This window comes from Mobula birostris, chromosome 4 (genome assembly GCF_030028105.1).
Source record: "Mobula birostris isolate sMobBir1 chromosome 4, sMobBir1.hap1, whole genome shotgun sequence".
Lineage (NCBI taxonomy): Eukaryota > Metazoa > Chordata > Chondrichthyes > Myliobatiformes > Myliobatidae > Mobula > Mobula birostris.
Window position 1 is genome coordinate 207,605,373 of NC_092373.1, and position 13,999 is coordinate 207,619,371.

Consider the following 13,999-nt stretch of genomic DNA (forward strand, 5'->3'; position numbering starts at 1 on the left):
GAGAGGTATAGTATGATTAGGAATAGTCAGCATGGCTTTGTCAAGGGCAGGTTGTGCCTTACGAGTCTGATTGAATTTTTTGAGGATGTGACTAAACACATTGATGAAGGAAGAGCAGTAGATGTAGTGTATATGGATTTCAGCAAGGCATTTGACAAGGTACCCCATGCAAGGCTTATTGAGACAGTAAGGAGGCATGGGATCCAAGTGGACCTTGCTTTGTGGATCCAGAACTGGCTTCCCACAGAAGGCAAAGAGTGGTTGTAGACGGGTCATATTCTGCATGGAGGTCGGTCACCAGTGGTGTGCCTCAGGGATCTGTTCTGGGACCCTTACTCTTCGTGATTTTTATAAATGACCTGGATGAGGAAGTGGAGGGATGGGTTAGTAAATTTGCTGATGACACAAAGGTTGGAGGTATTGTGGATAGTGTGGAGGGCTGTCAGATGTTACAGCGGGACATTGATAGGATGCAAAACTGGGCTGAGAAGTGACAGAGGGAGTTCAACCCAGATAAGTGAAGTGTTTCATTTTGGTAGGTCAAATATGATGGCAGAATATAGTATTAATGGTAAGACTCTTGGCAGTGTGGAGGATCAGAGGGATCTTGGGGTCAGAGTCCATAGGACACTCAAAGCTGCTGTGCAGATTGATTCTGTGGTTAAGGAGGCGTACGGTGTATTGGCCTTCATCAATCATGGGATTGAGTTTAGGAGCTGAGAGGTAATGTTGCAGTTATATAGGACCCTGGTCAGACCCCACTTGGAGTACTGTGCTCAGTTCTGTTCACCTCACTACAGGAAGGATGTGGAAGCCATAGAAAGGGTGCAGAGGAGATTTACAAGGATGTTGCCTGGATTGGGGAGCATGCCTAATGAAAACAGGTTGTGTGAACTCAGCTTTTTCTCCTTGGAGTGATGGAGGATGAGAGGTGACCTGATAGAGGTGTATAAGATGATGAGAGGCATTGATCAAGTGGATAGTCAGAGGCTTTTTCCCAGGGCTGAAATGGCTGCCACAAGAGGGCACAGTTTTAAGGTGCTTGGAAGTAGGTACAGAGGAGATGTCAGGGGTAAGTTTTTTACACAGAGAGTGGTGAGTGTGTGGAATGGGTTGTTGGCAGCGGTGGTGGAGGCGGAAACGATAGGGTCTTTTAAGAGACTCCTGGATGGCTACATGGAGCTTAGAAAAATATAGGGCTGTGGGTAACCCTATGTAATTTCTAAGGTAGGGACATGTTCGGCACAGCTTTGTGGGCGGAAGGGCCTGTATTGTGCTGTAGGTTTTCTGTGTTTCTATAAATGTGGAGAACATGAGATGATGTGTTGTTGGGAGTGAGATTTGGGAACATTTCAGAGATAGGGGTGAGTCACGTTATCCCCACTGGTTTAGGAGCCTGATGGTCGAGGGGTAATTGTTCCTGAACCTGGTGGTGTGGATCCCGAGTACCTCCTTGCTAATGGCAGGGGCGAGAAAAGAGCATGGCCTGGATAGTGGGCGGGCTCTGATGCTGGAATCTGTTTTCCTGTGACAGCATTCCCTGCAAATGTGCTCCATGGCGGGGCGGACTTTACCTGTGATGGACTGGCGTGTGTGCACCACTCTCTGTAGGCTTTTCATTGGTGTTTCCGTATCAGCTAGTCAGGTACATTCTACTGCACATCTATAGAGTCTGTCAGAGTTTTACATCCATGCTGAATCTTCGCAAAATCCCAGTCAAGTAGAGGCACTCCTGTGCTTTCTTCATAATTGCACATATCCTGGACCCGGGAGAGACCCTCTGAAAGAATAACCCCGAGGAATTTGACGGAATCCACCTCTGATCCTCCAATGAGGACTGGCTCATGGACCTCTGCTTCCTTCCTCTTGAAGTCAGTAATGAACTCCTTGTTTTTGCTGACATTGTGAGAGGTTGTTGTTATGACATCACTCAGCCAGGTTTTCAGTATTCCTCCTATATGGATCAGGTATTGCATCCCTTCATGCCCTGATCAATCAGGATAGGGAGGGGAAGGCAGGAGATTGGGGCTGAGAGGAAAATTGGATCAGCCATGATGAAATGGCGGAGCAGACTCAATGGGCCAAATGCCCTAATTGTTCTCCTCAAACAACAGGAATTCTGCAGATGCTGGAAATTCAAGCAACACACATCAAAGTTGCTGGTGAACGCAGCAGGCCAGGCAGCATCTCTAGGAAGAGGTCGACGTTTCAGGCCGAGACCCTTCGTCAGGACTAACTGAAGGAAGAGTGAGTAAGGGATTTGAAAGTTGGAGGGGGAGGGGGGGATCCAAAATGATAGGAGAAGACAGGAGGGGGAGGGATAGAGCCAAGAGCTGGACAGGTGATAAGCAAAAGGGGATACGAGAGGATCATGGGACAGGAGGTCCGGGAAGAAAGACGGGGGGGGGGGGGTTACCCAGAGGAATGGGCAAGAGGACAGAGCGTAGACGTAGGTGCTCCCGATGTGGCCTTTTATATAGTGGTGAGACCCGACGCAGACTGGGAGACCGCTTTGCTGAACATCTACGCTCTGTCTGCCAGAGAAAGCAGGATCTCCCAGTGGCCACACATTTTAATTCCACATCCCATTCCCATTCTGACATGTCCATCCACGGCCTCCTCTACTGTAAAGATGACGCCACACTCAGGTTGGAGGAACAACACCTTATATTCCGTCTGGGTAGCCTCCAACCTGATGGCATGAACATCGACTTCTCTAACTTCCGCTAAGGCCCCACCTCCCCCTCGTACCCCATCTGTTACTCATTTTTATGCACACATTCTTTCTCTCACTCTCCTTTTTCTCCCTCTGTCCCTCTGAATATACCTCTTGCCCATCCTCTGGGTCCCCCCCCCCCCCCCCTTGTCTTTCTTCCCGGACCTCCTGTCCCATGATCCTCTCGTATCCCCTTTTGCCTATCACCTGTCCAGCTCTTGGCTCTATCCCTCCCCCTCCTGTCTTCTCCTATCATTTTGGATCTCCCCCTCCCCCTTCAACTTTCAAATCCCTTACTCACTCTTCCTTCAGTTAGTCCTGACGAAGGACCTCGGCCTGAAACGTCGACTGCACCTCTTCCTACAGATGCTGCCTGGCCTGCTGCGTTCACCAGCAACTTTGATGTGTGTTAATTGTTCTCCTCTTTCTTTTGGTCGTATGGTTTATCAGGACCTGTCTTTCTCTCATTGTAAAGATTGGATCCTGTATGCTGTTGCACCTCTAGAACGGGAACGAGCTCTGCTACCTCCCCTCTGTCTGTCTCCGATGATTTTATGTGCCTCGATATCATGTCACATTTGGGCCTCCTTCACGGCAGTGAAAACACTCCCTGCTTCTTTGCTTGACTCAAGTGCATATTCTAGAGAATCTGTCTTGTATCCTCTAGCTTTGTCAAATCCTTCCCAAGTTGTGACCAGAAGTGAACACAGTACTCCACGTGTGGCCTCACGAGCTCTCAACTCCTCTACTCAGTGTCCTGGCTAATGAAGGCCAGCGTGCCGTTTAGACTACAAGGCCAAGTTCAATTTCAAGTTTATTTTCGTCTGACTGTACATAAATACAACCAAATGAAACAACTTTCTTGCAGACAGCACACAGCATGTGAACTTGACGGAATAATGTACTGTACCCCAGGTCTCTCTGTTGTACAGTAGTCCTATGGGCTCTGCCATTCACTGCACTAGTGATGGTTTGACTTCTCAAAGAACCTCGGTTTGTGTTAGAAGTTCAAGTTCATTGCCATCTGATTCTGCATATATACAACCAAACGAAACAAAGTTCCTCTGGACCACAGTGCACCACAATACATATATCCCACATGACACACAAACCAAAATATTACCGCAGACAAGTTAATAAAATCAAATTCAAACCGCAGGTAGTAGAGTGCAGCACAAGTTAACAGTACTCTGTACACAGCTTGTCTTCCTGGTGACGAGATCTCGGTGGTGGCAGAGTATTCATTAGTCTCACAGACTGGGGGAAGATGATGTTACCCAGGCTGACAGTCATAGTCCTGATGCTCTTCCACCTCCTTCCTGATGGTAGTGGGTCAGGGACCGACTTCATCTGCCACCTGCCATTCCTTGGGAAATTTGCCATTTGATTAGAGCCTATGTTTGTGTTCTCTGGGATGCAGGAGAGTGAGGTAACTAAATAAATGGAGGGAATAGTTAGGGTGGATGGTTAGAATAGTTTTCCCAAAGGGTGGAGATATGAGGTAGATTACAGTCATAGTGCACTACAGCACAGAAACAGGCCCTTTGGCTCATCTAGTTTGTGCCAAACCAGTAATGTGCCCAGTTCCATCAGCCTGCACTGGATCCATAGCCCGTTCAAACCCCTTGCATCAGTGTAACTGTCCAAATTTTCCTTCAATGTTGAAATCGAACCACTTCTGTGGGCAGCTCATTCCACACTCTCACCACCCCCTTAAACATTATACCTTTCACCCTTAGCCCATGACCTCTCGTAATCCCATCCAACCCAGCTTGCATGTACCCTGTCTATACCTCTCATAATTTTGTATATCTTTATCAAATCTCAACTCAATCTTCTATTTCCTAGGGAATAAAGTTCTAACATATTCAATCTTTCCCTATAACTCAGGTTCTGAAGTCCTGGCAACATCCTTGTAAATTTTCACGGATCAATACTTCACAAGGGGAGCAGGAAACTTCTACAAGGTAGGAATGCCTTGAAGATACTGACGATGTCGTCCCTCTTTCATTGCAGTCCAAATGAACGGTCTTCATTTATGTGCTCTTCTGGTAATGACCCCCCCCCCCACCATTCCCGTTTCTGGTGCTCTACGCTTTTCTTTCTTCCATGGCCTTCTGTTGTCTCTCCTTTCTCCAGACCTGTATCTCTTTCATCAATCAACTTCCCAGCACTTTACTTCACCCCTCCCGGTTTCACCTATCACCTTGTGGTTCTTCCTCCCATACCTCACTTTCTTACACTCACTCCTCATCATTTCCCAGTCCTGATGAAGGGTCTCGGCCCAAAAGGTCGACTGTACTCTTCGCCATGGATGCTGCGTGTCCTGCTCAGATCCTTCAGCATTTTGTGTGTGTTGCTCGGATTTCCAGCATCTGCAGATTCTCTCTTGTTAGCAATTTAACATCACTTACTGTTACAACTTTATTGGCTGATCAATATTGAAACACCAGTGAATGTGGTCATAGTTTTCTCATTACTCAGTTTTGTCTATACAGCCTCAGGAAATGAGCCCTGCTGTCTGTCCTGATGGAACGCTACCTGTCCGTTTCCCTCTGTGACCCCTGCCTGTCCGTTTCCCTCTGTGACCCCTGCCTGTCCGTTTTCCTCTGTGACCCTGTCTGTCCGTTTCCCTCTGTGACCCCTGTCTGTCCGTTTCCCTCTGTGACCCCTGCCTGTCCGTTTCCCTCTGTGACCCTGTCTGTCCGTTTCCCTCTGTGGACGCTGCCTGTCCGTTTCCCTCTGTGACCCCTGCCTGTCCGTTTCCCTCTGTGACCCCTGTCTGTCCGTTTCCCTCTGTGACCCTGTCTGTCCGTTTCCCTCTGTGACCCCTGCCTGTCCGTTTCCCTCTGTGACCCTGCCTGTTTGTTTTCCTCTGTGACCCCTGTCTGTCCGTTTCCCTCTGTGGATGCTGTCTGTCCTCAGGCAGGAAAGATACTGGCATGGATAGTGGACTGGCTGACAGGCAGGAGGCAGCGAGTGGGAATAAAAGTGTCCATTTCTGGTTGGCTGCCAGTGACTAGTGCTGTTCCTCAGGGGTCGGTATTGGGGCTAATACTTGTTACATTGTTTGTCAGTGATTTGGATAATGGAGTTGATGGCTTTGTGGCAAAGTTTGTAGATGATATGGAGATAGGTGGAGGGGTAGGTAGATCTAAGGAAGCGATTCGATTGGAGGACTTAGACAAATTGGGAGAATGGGCAAAAAAGTGGCAGATGGAATACAGTATTTTATGTAGTGTGTGAGAGTGGGGTGATTGCTGTGTGCAAGTGAGTGGTAATTCTGCAGTGTATGAGCGTGGTGTGATTGTCCAGTGTGTGAGTGTGGGCTGATTGATTGTACGGTGTGCGAGTGTGGTGATGGATTGTGCAGTATTTGAGTGTAGTGTGCAAGAGCAGGGTGATTGTGCGCAAGAGCAGGGTGATTGTGCAGTGAGAGTCTGGTTAGTTTGTGTAGTGTGTGAGTGTGATGTGTTTGATTGTGTCCTGTGCGAGTATGGTGTGATTGTGCAGTGTTGAGTGTGGTGTGATTGTGTAGTGTGCGAGTGTGGTATGATTGTGCAGTTTGAGAGTGTGGTGTGACTGTGTAGTGTGTGAGTGTGATGTGATTGATTGTACCATGTGTGAGCATGGGTGATTGTGCAGAGTGTGAGTGTGCTGTGATTGATTGAGTGTGGGGTGATTGTGAGGTGTGCAAGTGTGGGCTGATAGTGCAGTGTGTAAGTGTAGGTGATTGTGCAGTGTGCAAGTGTGGTGTGATAAATTGTGCAATATGTGAGTGTGGTGTGACAGTGTAGTGTGCAAGTGGGGTGATTGTGCAGTGAATGTCTGGTTTGATTGTGTAGTGTGTGAGTGTGATGTGTATGATTGTGCTCTGCTAGTATAGTGCGATTGTGCAGTATGTGAGTGTGGTGCGATTGTGCAATGATTGTTAATGCAGTATCGAGTTGTGGGGTGATTGTGCAGTGTGCGAATGTGGTGTGATCATCCAGTGTGCGTGTGTGGTGTGGATGTGCGAGTGTGGGGTTATTGTGCAGTGCAAGTGTGGGGTGATCTTGCAGTGTGCGAGAGTGCTAGGTGATTGTGCATTGTGCAAGTCTGAGGGTGGTGTGATTGATTATGCACTGTACGAATGTGCTGTGATTGATTGTGTGAGTGAGGTGATTGTACAGTGTGCGAGTGTGGTATTAATAACTGCCTTGTGAGAATGTGCTGTGATTGATTGTGTGAGTGAGGTGATTGTACAGTGTGCGAGTGTGGTATTAATAACTGTGCCTTGTGAGAATGTGCTGTGATTGATTGTGTGAGTGAGGTGATTGTACAGTGTGCGAGTGTGGTATTAATAACTGTGCCTTGTGAGAATGTGCGGTGATTGATTGTGCGGTGTGCAAGTGTGGGGTGATTGATTGTGCAGTGTGAGTATGGTGTGACTGTGCAGTCGTGATTGGTGTGATTGATTGTACAGTGTGGAAGTGTGTGGTGATTGTACGGTGTGCGAGTGCGGTGATGGATTGTGCGGTGTGCGAGTTTGATGTGATTCTACAGTGTGTGAGTGTGGGGGTTGATGGATTGTGTGGTGTGAGTGTGGGGTGATGGATTGTGGTGTGTGAGTGGGGTGATGGATTGTGGTGTGTGAGTGTGGGGTGATGGATTGTGTGGTGTGTGTGAGTGTGGGGTGATGGATTGTGGTGTGTGTGAGTGTGAGGTGATGGATTGTGTGGTGTGTGTGAGTGTGGGGTGTTGGATTGTGGTGTGTGTGAGTGTGGGGTGATGGATTGTGTGGTGTGTGAGTGGGGTGATGGATTGTGGTGTGTGAGTGTGGGGTGATGGATTGTGGTGTGTGAGTGTGGGGTGATGGATGGTGGTGTGCGGGTGTGTGGTGATGGATTGTGGTGTGTGTGAGTGTGGGGTGATGGACTATTTGGTGTGTGTGACTGTGGGGTGATGGATTGTGGTGTGTGTGAGTGTGGGGTGATGGATTGTGGTGTGTGTGAGTGTGGGGTGATGGATTGTGGTGTGTGAGTGTGGGGTGATTGATTCTGGTGTGTGGGTGTGGGGTGATGGATTGTGGTGTGTGTGAGTGTTGGGTGACGCATTGTGGTATGTATGAGTGTGGGGTGATGGATTGTGGCGTGTCAGTGTGGGGTGATGGATTGTGTGGTGTGTATGAGTGTGTGGTGATGGATTGTGTGGTGTGTATGAGTGTGGGGTGATGGATTGTGGTGTGTCAGTGTGGGGTGATGGATTGTGTGGTGTGTGTGAGTGTGGGGTGATGGATTGTGGTGTGTATGAGTGTAGGGTGATGGATTGTGGTGTTTGTGAGTGTGGGGTGATGGATTGTGTGGTGTACATGAGTGTGGGGTGATGGATTGTGGTGTGTGTGAGTGTGGGGTGATGGATTGTAGTGTGTGTGACTGTGGGGTGATGGATTGTGGTGTGTGTGAGTGTGGGGTGATGGATTGTGGTGTGTGAGTGTGGGGTGATGGATTGTGGTGTGTGTGAGTGTGGGGTGATGGATTGTGGGGTGTGTGAGTGTGGAGTGATGGATTGTGTGGTGTGTGTGAGTGTGGGCTGATGGATTGTGTGGTGTGTGTCAGTGTGGGGTGATGGATTGTGTGGTGTGTGCAGGTGTGGGCTGATGGATTGTGTGGTGTGTGCAGGTGTGGGCTGATGGATTGTGGTGTGAGTGTGGGGTGATGGGTTGTGGTGTGTGCGGGTGTGGGGTGATGGATTGTGTGGTGTGTGAGTGTCGGGTGATGGATTGTCGTGTGTGTGAGTACGGGTGATGGATTGTGGTGTGTGTGAGTACGGGTGATGGATTGTGGTGTGTGAGTGTGGGGTGATGGATTGTGGTGAGTGAGTGTGGGGTGATGGATTGTGTGGTGTCTGAGTGTGGGGTGTTGGATTGTGGTGTGTGCGGGTGTGGGGTGATGGATTGTGTGTGAGTGTTAGGTGATGGATTGTGTGTGAGTGTTAGGGAATGGATTATGTGTGTGGGTGTGGCGTGATGCATTGTGTGGTGTGTGCGAGTGTGGGGTGATGGATTGTGTGGCGTGTGAGTGTGGGGTGATGGATTGTGGTGTGTGTGAGTGTGGGTTGTTGGATTGTGTGGTGTGTGCGGGTGTGAGGTGATGGATTGTGGTGTTTGTGAGTGTGGGGTGATGAATTGTGGTGTGTGAGTGTGGGGTGATGGATTGTGTGGTGTGTGAGTGTGGAGAGATGGACTGTGTGGTGTGAAAGTGTGGGGTGATGGATTGTGTGGTGGGTGTGGGGTGATGGATTGTGGTGTGTGTGAGTGTGGGGTGATGGGTTGTGGTGTGTGTGAGTGTGGGGTGATGGGTTGTGTGTGCGGGTGTGGGGTGATGGATTGTATGGTGTGTGAGTGTGGGGTGATGGATTGTGGTGTGTGTGAGTGTGGGGTGATGGATTGTGTGGTGTTTGTGAGTGTGGGGTGATGGATTGTGGTGTGTGAGTGTGGGGTGATGGATTGTGTGGTGTGTGTGAGTGTGGGGTGATGGATTGTGGTATGTGAGTGTGGGGTGGTGGATTGTGTGGTGTGTGTGAGTGTGGGGTGATGGATTGTGTGGTGTGTGTGAGTGTGGGGTGATGAATTGTGGTGTGTGCGAGTGTGAGGTGATGGATTGTGTGGTGTGTGTGAGTGTGGGGTGTTGGATTGTGGTGTGTGTGAGTGTGGGGTGATGGATTGTGTGGTGTGTGAGTGTGGGGTGATGGATTGTGGTGTGTGAGTGTGGGGTGATGGATTGTGGTGTGCGGGTGTGTGGTGATGGATTGTGGTGTGTGTGAGTGTGGGGTGATGGACTATTTGGTGTGTGTGACTGTGGGGTGATGGATTGTGTGGTGTGTGAGTGTGGGGTGATGGATTGTGGTGTGTGAGAGTGTGGGGTGATGGATTGTGTGGTGTTTGTGAGTGTGGGGTGATGGATTGTGTGGTGTGTGTGAGTGTGGGGTGATGGATTGTGGTGTGTGCGAGTGTGAGGTGATGGATTGTGTGGTGTGTGTGAGTGTGGGGTGTTGGATTGTGGTGTGTGTGAGTGTGGGGTGATGGATTGTGGTGTGTGTGAGTGTGGGGTGATGGATTGTGGTGTGTGAGTGTGGGGTGATGGATTGTGGTGTTTGTGAGTGTGGGGTGATGGATTGTGGTGTGTGTGAGTGTGGGGTGATGGATTGTGTGGTGTTTGTGAGTGTGGGGTGATGGATTGTGGTGTGTGAGTGTGGGGTGATGGATTGTGTGGTGTGTGTGAGTGTGGGGTGATGGATTGTGGTGAGTGTGAGTGTGTGGTGATGGATTGTGGTGTGTGTGAGTGTGGGATGATGGATTGTGGTGTTTGTGAGTGTGGGGTGATGGATTGTGTGGTGTGTGTGAGTGTGGGGTGATGGATTGTGGTGTGTGTGAGTGTGGGGTGATGGATTGTGGTGTGTGTGAGTGTGGGATGATGGATTGTGGTGTTTGTGAGTGTGGGGTGATGGATTGTGTTGTGTGTGCGGGCGTGGGGTGATGGATTGTGGTGTGTGTGTATGGGGGGGTGATGGATTGTGGTGTGTGTGCGGGTGTCGGGTGCTGGATTGTGGTGTGTGAGTGTGGGGTGATGGATTGTGGTGTGTGTGGGTGTGGGGTGATGGATTGTGGTGTGTGTGGGTGTGGGGTGATGGATTGTTGTCTGTGTGGGTGTGGGGTGATGGATTGTGTGGTGTGTGCGGGTGTAGGGTGATGCATTGTGGTGTGTGTGACTGTTGGGTGATGGATTGTGGTGTGTGTGAGTGTGGGGTGATGGATTGTGTGTGTGAGTGTGGGGTGATGGATTGTGTGGGGTGATGGATTGTGTGGTGTGTGAGTGGGGTGCTTGATTGTGGTGTGTGGGTGAGGGGTGCTGGATTGTGGTGTGTGGGTGTGGGGTGATGGATTGTGGTGTGTGAGTGTGGGGTGCTAGATTGTGGTGTGTGAGTGTTGGGTGATGGATTGTGGTGTGTATGAGTGTGGGGTGATGGATTGTGGTGTGTGAGTGTTGAGTGATGGATTGTGGGGTGTGTGAGTGTGGGGTGATGGATTGTGTGGTGTGTGAGTGTGGGGTGATGGATTGTGGTGTGTGGGTGTGGGGTGATGGATTGTGGTGTGTGTGAGTGTGGGGTGTAGGATTGTGTGGTGTGTGAGTTTGTGGTGATGGATTGTGGGGTGTGTGAGTGTGGGGTGATGGATTGTGGTGTGTGGGTGTGGGGTGATGGATTGTGGTGTGTGCGAGTGTGGGGTGATAGATTGTGTGGTGTGTGAGTGTGAGGTGATGGATTGTGGTGTGTGTGTGGGTGTGGGGTGATGGAGTGTGGTGTGATGGATTGTGGTGTGTGTGAGTGTGGTGTGATGGATTGTGGTGTGTGTGAGTGTGGGGTGATGGATTGTCGTGTGTGTGAGTGTGGGGTGATGGATTGTCGTGTGTGTGAGTGTGGGGTGATGGATTGTGTGGTGTGTTTGGGTGTGTGGTGATGGATTGTGGTGTGTGTGAGTGTGGAGTGATGGATTGTGTGATGTGTGTGAGTGTGGGGTGATGGATTATGTGGTGTGTTTTGAGTGTGGGGTGATGGATTGTGTGTGTGAGTGTGGGGTGTTGGACTGTGTGGTGTGTGCGGGTGTGGGGTGATGGATTGTGGTGTGTGAGTGTGGGGTGATGGATTGTGTGTGTGAGTGTGAGGTGATGGGCTGTTTGCTGTCTGTGAGTGTGGGGTGATGGATTGTTGTGTCTGTGAGTGTGGGGTGATGGATTGTGTGGTGTGTTTGAGTGTGGGGTGATTGATTGTGGTGAGTGTGGGGTGATGGATTGTGTGGTGTGTGTGAGTGTGGGGTGATGGATTGTTGTGTCTGTGAGTGTGGGATGATGGATTGTGTGGTGTGTTTGAGTGTGGGATGATTGATTGTGGTGAGTGTGGGGTGATGGATTGTGTGGTGTGTGAGTGTGGGGTGATGGATTGTTGTGTCTGTGAGTGTGGGGTGATGGATTGCGTGGTGTGTTTGAGTGTGGGGTGATGGATTGTGGTGAGTGTGGGGTGATGGATTGTTGTGTGTGTGAGTGTGGGATAATGGATTGTGTGGTGTGTGTGAGTGTGGGGTGATGGATTGTGGTGTGTATGAGTGTGGGGTGATGGATTGTGGTGTGTATGAGTGTGGGGTGATGGATTGTGTTTGTGAGTGTGGGGTGATGGATTGTGTGTGTGAGTGTGGGGTGATGGATTGTGTGGTGTGTGTGATTGTGGGGTGATGGATTGTGGTGTGTGTCAGTGTGGGGTGATGGATTACGGTGTTTGTGAGTGTGGGCTGATGGATTGTGTGGGGTGATGGATTGTGTGGTGTGTGAGTGTGGGGTGCTGGATTGTGGTGTGTGGGTGTGGGGTGATGGATTGTGGTGTGTGTGAGTGTGGGGTGATGGATTGTGGTGTGTGAGTGTGGGGTGCTAGATTGTGGTGTGTGGGTGTGGGGTGATGGATTGTGGTATGTGTGAGTGTGGGGTGATGGATTGTGGTGTGTGAGTGTGGGGTGATGGATTGTGTGGTGTGTGTGAGTGTGGGGTGATGGATTGTGTGGTGTGTGTGAGTGTGGGGTGATGGATTGTGGTGTTTGTGACTGTGGGGTGATGGATTGTGGGGTGTGTGAGTGTGTGGTGTAGGATTGTGTGGTGTGTGAGTTTGTGGTGATGGATTGTGGGGTGTGTGAGTGTGGGGTGATGGATTGTGTGGTGTGTGAGTGTGGGGTGATGGATTGTGGTGTGTGGGTGTGGGGTGATGGATTGTGTGGTGTGTGAGTGTGGGGTGATGGATTGTGGGGTGTGTGAATGTGGGGTGCTGGATTGTGTGGTGTGCGAGTGTGAGGTGATGGATTGTGGTGTGTGTGGGTGTGGGGTGATGGAGTGTGTGATGGATTGTGGTGTGTGTGAGTGTGGGGTGATGGATTGTGGTGTGTGTGAGTGTGGGGTGATGGATTGTGGTGTGTGTGAGTGTGGAGTGATGGATTGTGTGGTGTGTGTGAGTGTGGGATGATGGATTGTGTGGTGTGTGAGTGTGGGGTGATGGATTGTGTGTGTGAGTGTGGGGTGATGGGTTGTTTGCTGTCTGTGAGTGTGGGGTGATGGATTGTGGTGTGTGTGAGTGTGGGGTGATGGATTGTGTGTGTGAGTGTGGGGTGAGATATTGTGTGTTGTGTGTCAGTGTGGGGTGATGGATTGTTGTGTCTGTGAGTGTGGGGTGATGGATTGTGTGTGTGAGTGTGGGGTGTTGGATTGTGTGGTGTTTGCGGGTGTGGGGTGATGGATTGTGGTGTGTGAGTGTGGGGTGATGGACTGTGTGATGTGTGTGAGTGTGGGGTGATGGACTGTGTGGTGTGTGTGAGTGTGCGGTGATGGACTGTGGTGTGTGTTTGGGGTGATGGATTGCGGTGTTTATGAGTGTGGGGTGATGGATTGCGGTGTTAGTGTGGGGTGATGGATTGTGGTGTGTGTGGGAGTGTGGTGATGGATTGTGGTGTGTGTGAGTGTGTGGTGTTTGTGAGTATGGGGTGACGGATTATGGTGTTTGTGAGTGTGGGGTGATGGATTGTCGTGTGTGTGAGTGTGGGGTGCTGGATTGTGTGGTGTGTTTGGGTGTGTGGTGATGGATTGTGTGTGTGAGTGTGGAGTGATGGATTGTGTGATGTGTGTGAGTGTGGGGTGATGGATTGTGTGGTGTGTTTTGAGTGTAGGGTGATGGATTGTGTGTGTGAGTGTGGGGTGTTGGACTGTGTGGTGTGTGCGGGTGTGGGGTGATGGATAGTGGTTTGTGAGTGTGGGGTGATGGATTGTGTGTGTGAGTGTGAGGTGATGGGCTGTTTGCTGTCTGTGAGTGTGGGGTGATGGATTGTGTGTGTGAGTGTGGGGTCAGATATTGTGTGGTGTGTGTCAGTGTGGGGTGATGGATTGTTGTGTCTGTGAGTGTGGGGTGATGGATTGCGTAGTGTGTTTGAGTGTGGGGTGATGGATTGTGGTGAGTGGAGTGATGGATTGTGTGGTGTGTGTGAGTGTGGGGTGATGGATTGTGTGTGTGAGTGTGGGGTGTTGGATTGTGTGGTGTTTGCGGGTGTGGGATGATGGATTGTGGTGTGTGAGTGTGGGGTGATGGACTGTGTGATGTGTGTGAGTGTGGGGTGATGGACTGTGTGGTGTGTGTGAGTGTGCGGTGATGGACTGTGGTGTGTGTTTGGGGTGATGGATTGCGGTGTTTATGAGTGTGGGGTGATGGATTGCGGTG

General features: G+C 50.2%; 1 protein-coding gene across 2 annotated transcripts in view; it reads left to right on the forward strand.

Annotated features, from left to right (window-relative positions):
* LOC140196914 (dynactin subunit 1-like) overlaps positions 1 to 13,999 on the forward strand; it is a 379,455-nt gene that overhangs the window by 98,486 nt on the left and 266,970 nt on the right. The window contains exons 1-2 of one of the 2 annotated variants that reach the window (XM_072256849.1): positions 2,115 to 2,247; positions 4,607 to 4,683. The gene's annotated coding sequence lies outside the window, so the exon portion shown is untranslated. Of the gene's footprint in view, positions 1 to 2,114; positions 2,248 to 4,606; positions 4,684 to 13,999 lie in introns of those variants that run through there. The other variant, XM_072256848.1, reaches the window with a different exon arrangement.